Source organism: Phyllobates terribilis, unplaced genomic scaffold (genome assembly GCF_046119375.1).
Source record: "Phyllobates terribilis strain yellow unplaced genomic scaffold, ASM4611937v1 Scaffold_272__1_contigs__length_2551015, whole genome shotgun sequence".
NCBI lineage: Eukaryota > Metazoa > Chordata > Amphibia > Anura > Dendrobatidae > Phyllobates > Phyllobates terribilis.
Window position 1 is genome coordinate 1,763,554 of NW_027363032.1, and position 10,185 is coordinate 1,773,738.

Genomic DNA, 10,185 nt, shown 5'->3' on the forward strand with positions numbered 1-10,185 from the left:
TGTGGGCACAATCATGCGGCTGGTGATTCTTGATGACTATGCCCTGGCCAGCGAATGGGCAGCAAAATACATAAGTAATCGCATCGCCCAGTTCAATCCTGGACCCGACCATTACTTCACACTTGGGCTACCCACAGGTAATGTGCCTTTTATCTATCTTTATCCAGTTTTCCACGAGTTGGTTCAAGCATTTTAGTTGTGGATTGAACTATTTTTGCACATGTGAATTACGAGAAGTCCTCAGGAGTAAGTCAGATGTGTACGGCAAAGCTTCATAGAGGAGGGAGACTCCAAGTTCACTGCTGAACATCTGCTCTCTCCATGTTTCGTTGCGATCTACCAGTGTCTCCGTAAGATTTGGCCATTCTCTACTGTTATATGCAAGAGTGTGCCAATTTTCCAAAGGAACAAGGAGATTGAGTAGCTCAACAGCCTCTTGCCACTGATCGGCAAACAAATTTGGAGAAAATAATTGGACAAAGCCTGAAGGACGCTGTAATGCAGGGCTGTGTTCTGGGGGATCGATGAAGACATAAGAAGCATGATCTGTGCTGAACAGTATGGATGGTAATCTAAAACCTCCATAACCAAGCTTGGCATGGAAGGCTCTCGGGAAATAGGAGTGTGAGTTGGGGGTCTCCCAGTGGTAATACAGTTGGATTCACTGCCTTATTAATACAACGGGGAACTGTTTTGATTTCAATTAACAATTTAAAGGGGTTGTCCGTACCCTACACTGATTTAATCCTAAATCTCTATTTAATTTAATAATCTACCGTATTTTTCGGACTATAAGACGCACTTTTTTCTTACAAAATTTTGGAGGAAAATGGGGGGTGCGTCTTATAGTCCGAATGTTGGGGGGGGGTGTATATATATATATGTGTGGGGTAGCGGGGCACAGGAGGCAGCGGCCGCCCGCTGCAGCCGACACTGTCCCCGCTGCTAAAGAAAATGAATATTCACTGCGCTGCGACTCCTGCTGCTGCCGGAATCGCCTGTGCCCGCTGTTAAAGGGCATGAATATTCAACCTCTCTCCACGCCCATGGGCGTGGGGAGGGGGTGAATATTCATGCCCTTTAATAAGCGGGCACACGCTATAGCCCGACAGCAGCAGGAGCCGCAGCGCGGCTATGCTGTGTGCCGGCTATGAAGGAGAGTGAAGTCACTGCTCCCTGCGCACACAGACCCGGCATGGGGAGCAGTGACTTCCGGCAGCTGATCTCTCCATGTGAGCCGCGCATGGCAGTGACGTCATGCGCGGCTCACAATTTAGAGATTAGTGCGGGCAGACAGGATGCAGCGCTGGAGGAGAGAGAAGAAAGGTGAGTATGAGTGTTTATTTTTTTTTATGTGCAGCTTGATGGGGATTAGGGGGGCCATGCATACCAGGGTAAGGATGAGGGGGCCATAGATACCAGGGTAAGGATGAGGGGACCATACATACCAGGGTAAGGCTGAGGGGGGCTTTACATAACAGGATAAAGATAAGGGGGCCATACATAACAGGATAGGGATTAGGGGGGCCATGCATACTAGGATAGGGATTAGGGGTGCCATGCATACTAGGATGGGGATTAGGGGTGCCATGCATACTAGGATGGGGATTAGGGGTGCCATGCATATTAGGATAGGGATTAGGGGTGCCATGCATACTAGGATAGGGATTAGGGGTGCCATGCATACCAGGACTGGGATTAGGGGTGCCATGCATTCCAGGATAGGGATTAGGGGTGCCATGCATACCAGGACTGGGATGAGGGGTGTCATGCATACCAGGACGGGGATGAGGGGTGCCATGCATACCAGGACGGGGATGAGGGGTGCCATGCATACCAGGACGGGATGAGGGGTGCTATGCATACCAGGATGGGGGATGAGGGGTGCCATGCATACCAGGATGGGGGATGAGGGGTGCCATGCATACCAGGATGGGGGATGAGGGGTGCCATGCATATCAGGATGGGGGATGAGGGGTGCCATGCATACCGGGACAGGGATGAGGGGTGCCATGCATACCGGGACGGGGATGAGGGGGGGTGCCTTGCATAACGGGACGGGGATGAGGAGTGGCATGCATACTAGGATGGAGGATGAGGGGTGCCGTGCATACCGGGATGGGGGATGAGGGGTGCCGTGCATACCGGGATGGGGGATGAGGGGTGCCGTGCATACCGGGATGAGGGATGAGGGGTGCCGTGCATACCGTGGATGGGGGATGAGGGGTGCCGTGCATACCGTGGATGGGGGATGAGGGGTGCCGTGCATACAGTGGATGGGGGATGAGGGGTGCCGTGCATACCGTGGATGGGGGATGAGGGGTGCCGTGCATACCGTGGATGGGGGATGAGGGGTGCCGTGCATACCGGGGATGGGGGCATGAGGGGTGCCGTGCGTACGGGGATGGGGGATGAGGGGTGCCGTGCGTACCGGGATGGGGGATGAGGGGTGCCGTGCATACCGTGGATGGGGGATGAGGGGTGCCGTGCATACCGGGGATGGGGGATGAGGGGTGCCGTGCATACCGGGGATGGGGGGTGCCGTGCATACGGGGATGGGGGATGAGGGGTGCCGTGCGTACGGGGATGGGGGATGAGGGGTGCCTTGCGTACCGGGATGGGGGATGAGGGGTGCCGTGCGTACCGGTATGGGGGATGAGGGGTGCCGTGAGTACCGGGATGGGGGATTTTATCAGAATTGGGTATTACTCCTATACCAGTGTCAGCAGAAGACCCCCCTCCCCCTTAAAAGTGCATCATGAACAATTTTTTGCTTAATTTTTTTTTTATTTTCCTCCTCTAAAACCTAGGTGCGTCTTATGGTCCGGTGCGTCTTATAGTCCGAAAAATATGGTAATTGCTTTTCTAATATACTTTAATTAAAAGTTAATCTAAATTTATCTAACTGGGGTGTGTTTGCATGTGTGTATACATTTGTTTTTTTTACCAACTTCCTGTTTGATAACATTTAGTTTGAAAATCCCCAGTGCATCCTGGGATATGAAGACGGACGTGATCAGGAGCAGAGGCTGCGGTCCCTGCTGCTGCCTCTTTCCCCACCCTGAATGAAGCGTCATCAGTGATGCCTGTTTCAGGGGATGGGCTAGTCCCTGCTACTCTGCGCATGTGTCGGTTGTCAATTCTAACTCTCAGTTGCTCAGCAGGATCTTGTCACTGTGCAATATTCTTTTTAATGCGCAGCGTCAGGGATTCCTCAGAGACGACACCGGGGAGATCACGCAATATCTCACCCTGCCATCACTGTGTCACGGATTTCGTCCGGAATCGCGAGCACACGATCCAGATTACTCAACAGTTCAGCAGTTTTTGGGGATTGCGAATCTCAAGAATGCTACCTCCCGGAAGCTAAAATACGATAAATGAGGGGCCCGGTGAAGAAAGCCATAGCAAATTCGGTCATGTCCCTTGGAGGTGCAATGTACCTGTTGGGTACCCTGATATCGTGGGTTCTGTGAGCACAATACCATTCCAGGGTTTTACAGTGGGATCTGCTACATAATGAAGTTTCTCTTAAGGGGCACTTGGAAAGGAAGATGTCCTTATTAGTGTTGAGCCACCCCCGTAGTGTTCGGGATCGGTTCGTCGAACACCGGGATGTTCGTGGAACTGTTCGTCGAACACCGTTAAAACCAATGGCAGGCAAACAAAAACACATAGAAACACATAGAAAACACCTTCAAAGGTGTCCAAAAGCTGACAAACTGCTCAGAAGACACTCTCTTAAAAAAAAAAAAGCCGGCCGGCTATTCAGCAGCCGCATATGTGGCACCCCAGGGGTCTGGTTTCCACAGTAATAGCAATATTACGTCTGAGAGCAGGTGGGAGGTCTCCTGGTCAGGAATCCTAAGCATGCCACACCTCCTGCCCAGTCCTGGGAGGGGAAGAACTTCCCCTATATAATCTGGGGGCTGAGGCAGGGTTAGAGGAAAGAGAGATCAGGAGCTCTGTGGGAGCCGTGCTAAAAGAGGTCAGGGTCTGGAAGCTGTAGAGCTCGCCCTGATTGAAGAGTTCTCACCGGACCCGGAGTCCGAGGCTGTGGGGACTAATCCTTACCCAGCAGCAGAAACCGACCGGCAGGGGATTTCAGGTCCTCTGGCCAAGAAACCCGAAGGCACGGTCACACGCAAGGGACCAGCACCGCCGTCGTGAAGCGGAAGCTACCAGAAGGCCCCGAGTCACCGGCCATACGGGTGAGCACCACACGGTACACTCAGGGACGTGGGCTACTTTTACCCGCCTCTAGCAAGGTAGCCAGAAGAGTACAATTAGTTGGGGAGGCCTACAACTCCGCCTGGCCAGGGGAGATCCCATCTGCTCACGGACTGACCAGGCCCCGACCGCTAGCCAGTACTCCGGGAGGGTCTACCTTTGCCACCAGTAAAGACCCTGAACTACACCGCATTGTCTCTGAGTGGTTCCTGGTGCCTGCGTGCAACTCTGCTAACCCCATCATCCACGTCGGCTGCCCTGAGGCCGTACCCCTCCCGTTGGGGGTTATACTATCCACGCTGCACAACCGTACCACCGGCCTCAGCGGTCTGCCCTGCAGCGGCGGTTTCATAACCGCATTCAACGGGTGGCGTAGTCGAACAATATAACACCTTATGCCAAGCACCGCCACTTAGTTTGACTCCCTGGGCACGGACCGGGTCACCGCCACGAGACTACTACCCCTATCAGATCCGGCTCCGGGTAGGCCCCCGCGTGCGCAATGCTACTCAGCACAGGCCCAGGGGCGCGTCAACTTTTGGCGTAGTCGGCAGGATTTCGTGCCCGCAACCACCGGGTACTGCGTGCCTGGAAAAGGACTGTTAAACTCACCTGTGGTGAAGATTCCCGCCATTGGACGCCATCTTCTGCCTTCTTCCCGCCATCCGTGGAGTTTTCCCGCCATTGGACGCCATCTTCTGCCTTCTTCCCGCCATCCGTGGAGTTTTCCCACCGTTGGACGCCATCTTGAAGACGCCGCGCGGGAAGAAGAGGGGCGTGGACTCCGAAAGCGCGCGAGAACTGAAGCTCCGCCTCACGTCCGGACGTTGCGTAAGGTCCTGGAAGGAGCCCAGCAGACGCCGACGTCACAGGAGCGCGACGGAAGGTCCTCAACCCTGACGATCCACTGCGGAGCCGCGGCCTACGGAAGAGGATCATCGCAAGGTAGGCCACGGTCCACTAGGGGGGAGGAAGATGTCGGATACGGAGGAGAGCTTCACTGCCGCAGCCACCGCCAGCGCCACCGCTGCTGCGGTCATGCCTTTCACCATGCCCTATATCCCGGGGGCAGCCTGGCTACCCCAGTACTCAGGGGAGTCACATACCCTAAATGACTTCAGAGAAAAGCTGGATAGCCTCTTCCAGGTGTACCCCCTCACAGAAGAGCAAAAAGTGAGCATCCTGGTGGCTCAATTAACAGGGGCAGCCCAAAGGGAGGTAAAGTCCTGGCCACTTGGGAGGAGGAGGACTGTCGCAGAGATACTAACCCGGCTGAAGAACACCTTTGATACCCGCACCTCAGCCGAGATCAAGCTTAGATTCTACGGGTGCAAGCAGCGAGCACATGAGAATATAAGGGACTATGCACTAAACCTACAAGAGGCCCTGAGAGCCATTAAGCAGGCCGACCCTGATGGCGTGGGAAACGAAGACAAGCTGTTGACTGAACAATTTATAGAGGGTTTACATTGCAATGCCCACCGAACCCAGTTGCGGGCAATGGCCTTACAGGACCCTCATCTGGACTTTGCACAGTTCAAGGACAGGGCCATCCGGGTGCTCCGAGAACCGGCACCAGGTGGCGTTGTGACCCACAGACGCCCTACTACCACTTACCACCAGGAGGCGACACCCTTGTCGGCAGGGCCTGTGGGGGCTGATGCGCAGGCTTTAAACAATGACCCGGCTACAGACCTGCACCATCAGGTCCAAGAGCTAACTAAAAACGTTGCCGTGCTAACCCGAACTGTGCAGTCTTTACAGGTTTCTACTCCAGGGAAGATCCAGCTGGCGTCCGGACCGGAGGATATCCCGTGGCGCCGACCAAGGAGGACCCCACCGGCCAGAGGAAGACCCAGCGACCGATACAACGAGGACGGACAACCCATCTGCCGTCGCTGCAATCAACCTGGACATATGGCAAGGTACTGTCCTTTAAACTGGCACAACCTGGGGTAGAGGGCCAACCCCTAGGAATAAGATCACCAGGCCCATCGAACTGGCGTGACAAATATGTGGGAGGACGTCCAGTCTTGCCTGTGGTACTGGATGGCATTCTTATGAGTGCCCTACTGGACACCGGGTCACAGGTCACCACCATCCCGTACGTGCTCTTCAAGCAGTACTGGAATGACTCGGATATAACCCGCTACCCTGACGACGACTTGAGTATCATCGCCAGCAATGGTCAGCCCGTGCCACAGATCGGATTTAAAGAGGTGACCATTAAAATCGGTAAAGTCGAACTGGCAGCACAGGGACTGATCATTGTGGATATTGACAAGCGCGAGAGTCACCCAAAGATAACTCTAGGAACTAATGTGATTGAAAATTGTCTTGCAGAGGTGATTCTCATTTTACAGCAGGTTGCCAAGAACGCCAGCTCCGGCCAGCAGCGAGTGCTCCAAAAAGAGATCCGGGCACTGATGCGACGGCAACAGGTGGAACTCTCCGGTGGTGAGATTGGTAGCGTGAGAATGTGTGACCCTTTCCCTATTGCCATGCCCCCGAAAAGTGAAATGATGATTTGGTGCCGGGCAGCTATTGGTCTGAGAGGTAGAGATTACCAGGCAATGGTAGAACCAGTCTACTCAGACAGTAGGCCCACCATTTTGACGGCACGGGGGGTGGTTGATGTACGCCATGGGAGGGTGCCCGTTCGCATAATAAATATCGGGAAGAGGGAAGTGTACCTGCCCCGGTATGCTACGCTAGCCAAATTGTATACCATCAACCAAAACTCTGTACAGTCCGTGGAACCCTTGCCTCCATCTCATCCAGAGGAAGGTAACGGCTCTAAGCAACAAATGGAGGACTGGTGTCAGCAACTGCATTTGAGTACTGACTCCACACCCGCTCACCACAAGCAGGGAGTCTACCGGGTGATCCAGGAATACGAGAGAGTGTTCAGTAAACACCCGCTAGACTTCGGGCGAGTAAAGGGGGTAGAACACCACATCCCCACGGGAGACCATCCTCCCATAAAGGAGAGATACCGACCCGTACCCCCTGCACACTACCAACACGCCAAGGGGATGCTTAGAGACATGAAGGAGGCTGGAGTAATCAGGGATAGCTGTAGCCCCTGGGCAGCTCCACTAGTCTTGGTTAAAAAGAAGGACAACACCATGAGAATGTGTGTAGATTACCGGAAAATCAACCGTATCTCACACAAAGATGCGTACCCCTTACCAAGGATAGAGGAGTCTTTGGCTGCTTTAAAATCTGCTAACTTCTTCTCCACTTTGGATCTCACTAGCGGGTACTGGCAGGTTTCTGTAGCAGAGGCGGACCGGGAGAAGACCGCATTCACCACCCCGATGGGACTTAGTGAGTTTACCTGCATGCCGTTTGGACTCTGCAACGCACCAGGAACCTTCCAACGATTGATGGAATGCTGTCTGGGACACCGGAACTTTGAGACGGTCCTGCTGTACCTGGATGATGTTATAGTTTATTCCAAAACCTACGAGGACCACCTGAAACACCTGGCAGAAGTGTTCGAAGCTCTGGCAAACTACGGCCTAAAGGTGAAACCCTCCAAGTGTCACCTCCTGAAACCAAAGGTGCAGTACCTGGGACACGTGGTGAGTGCTGACGGAGTGGCTCCCGACCCTGACAAGATCACCGCAATTAAGGAATGGCCAAGACCCTCCAGCGTAAGGGAAGTGCGGCAGTTCCTCGGGTTGGTAGGCTACTACCGAAGATTCATTCCCGGTTTCACCAAAAAGGCAGCTCCTATGCAGGACCTCCTGATAGGCCAGTCCAGGAAGGCCAAGAACCAGAAGCCGCCCTTCAGATGGGAGAAGCTGGAAGAAGAGTCCTTCCACCAGCTGAAGATGGCCCTCACGGGGGATGAAATCCTGGCGTACCCTGATTACAGCCAGCCCTTTATCCTCTACACCGACGCAAGTAACATTGGGCTAGGAGCCGTACTGTCCCAGATCCAGCAGGGAAGAGAACGGGTAATTGCTTACGCCAGCCGAAAACTGCGACCCACCGAAAGAAACCCTGTGAATTACAGCTCATTCAAGCTAGAGTTCCTGGCAGTGGTGTGGGCAGTCACCGAACGCTTTAAGCACTACCTCGCCTCTTCCCGGTTCACCGTGTACACGGATAACAACCCGTTGACACATCTGGACACTGCAAGACTCGGTGCCCTGGAGCAGAGATGGATGGCCCGCCTGTCCAACTATGAGTTCACGATCAAATACCGGGCAGGACGCTCCAATACCAACGCGGATGCCTTGTCCAGAATGCCAAACCTACCGGACGTAGGGGAAGATCCAGAGGAACTGAAAGAAGTTGAACTCCCCGCGTTCCACCGTCATGGGACTATCCAGTATTCCCACCGTGTAAGGGGTAAGCAATCCGCTACGTTTAACCCCTTACCTCATTACAACTGGGCGGAAACGCAAGACAGTGACCCCGCTGTCCGACTGGTGAAGGAGATGCTGACTCAGCCAGATGCACGCCTTGACCCAGACGCTCCGGAGGAGACCAAGCAACTGTGGGTTGAGAAGAGTCGACTGTTCCTTTACAAGGGGAAGTTGTGCCGCAGAATGGTTAACTCTCGGACGCATGAACTGATCTGGCAAGTAGTGGTGCCAAGAAGAGACGCGGCTATGGTACTGGAGGCATACCACGACGGAGCTGGGCACTTCGGATGGAAGAAGCTGGAGTTCCTGCTGCGCGGGCGGTTCCACTGGGTAGGCATGAGAGGAACCATCGAGAGGTGGTGCAGGGACTGTGGCCCATGCAGCCTAAGAAGGAAGGACCGTGCCAGCCAGAAGACTCCCCTGCAGTCCATCGTCACCAGGCAGCCGTTGGAACTGGTAGCCTTGGACCATGTAAAACTGACCCCCAGCAGAAGTGGCTACGTCTATGCGCTAACCATCGTGGATCACTACTCCCGGTTCTTGGTTGTAGTCCCCGTCAAGGACTTAACGGCTCAAACAGCAGCTAGAGCCTTCCAGCAGCACTTCTGCCGTCCACACGGATACCCAGAGCAGGTGCTGACGGACCAGGGACCTGCCTTTGAAGCGGAAGTCTTCCAGGAGTTCTGCACTCTGTATGGCTGCCGGAAGATAAGAACAACACCCTATCATCCGCAAACCAATGGACTCTGCGAGAAAATGAACCAGGTGGTGATAGACCTTCTGAAAACATTGCCCCTGGAAGAACGCAGTCTGTGGCCTGAGAAACTGCCTGATCTGGTGGACCTATACAACCACATCCCTGTAGGTTCTACCAACTGTACCCCGGCTTACCTAATGAGAGCAAGACCTGGTAAGCTGCCTGTTGATCTGGATATGGGAGTCCTGACACCCGAGGACACTTCACCAGAAGCAGACTGGGACACAGAGAGGCAGCAGCAGTACCGGAAAGTACAGGAGAGCGTTGAGCGAAGTCTCTGTCAAGCAAGAGAAAGACAGGAGAAGACTTACAACCAGTATGCTCCCGCTGTTCCCCTGGTACCTGGAGAGCAGGTCTTGAAGAGGAAAAGACGGCTCCACAAGTTGGACGACCAGTGGGAGAAGGACCCGTACACCGTACTGCCATCAAGCCATGAAAACCCAAAAATCTGCACAATCAGTAAGGATGGAGGAGAAACCACAGCCATTGTCTCCCGAGATCACCTGAAGAAGTGTCCCGAGCAGCTACGAAACCCTGAAGAAGATCAAGAAAACCCTCGACCCGCAGAGGAAAGGGAAGAGATGGTCAGTACTGTACTCGGAGACTTCCCTCGGTCTTGGACACAAGTGAATGGCGCTGTTGTGGTACCCGTCCTCACCTTCCTCCAGCCAGCATCCCAAGTGGCTACGGAAAAACAGGTAGAGCTGGAAGAGCAGCCGGTCCAGGAGGCAGAAGACCCCACACAAGCAGACCAGGAGAATCGACCCTCTGCTTATAGTGAGCCTGCCGTGCCCCTAGTGAGCCAAAGAGCCCGTAGAC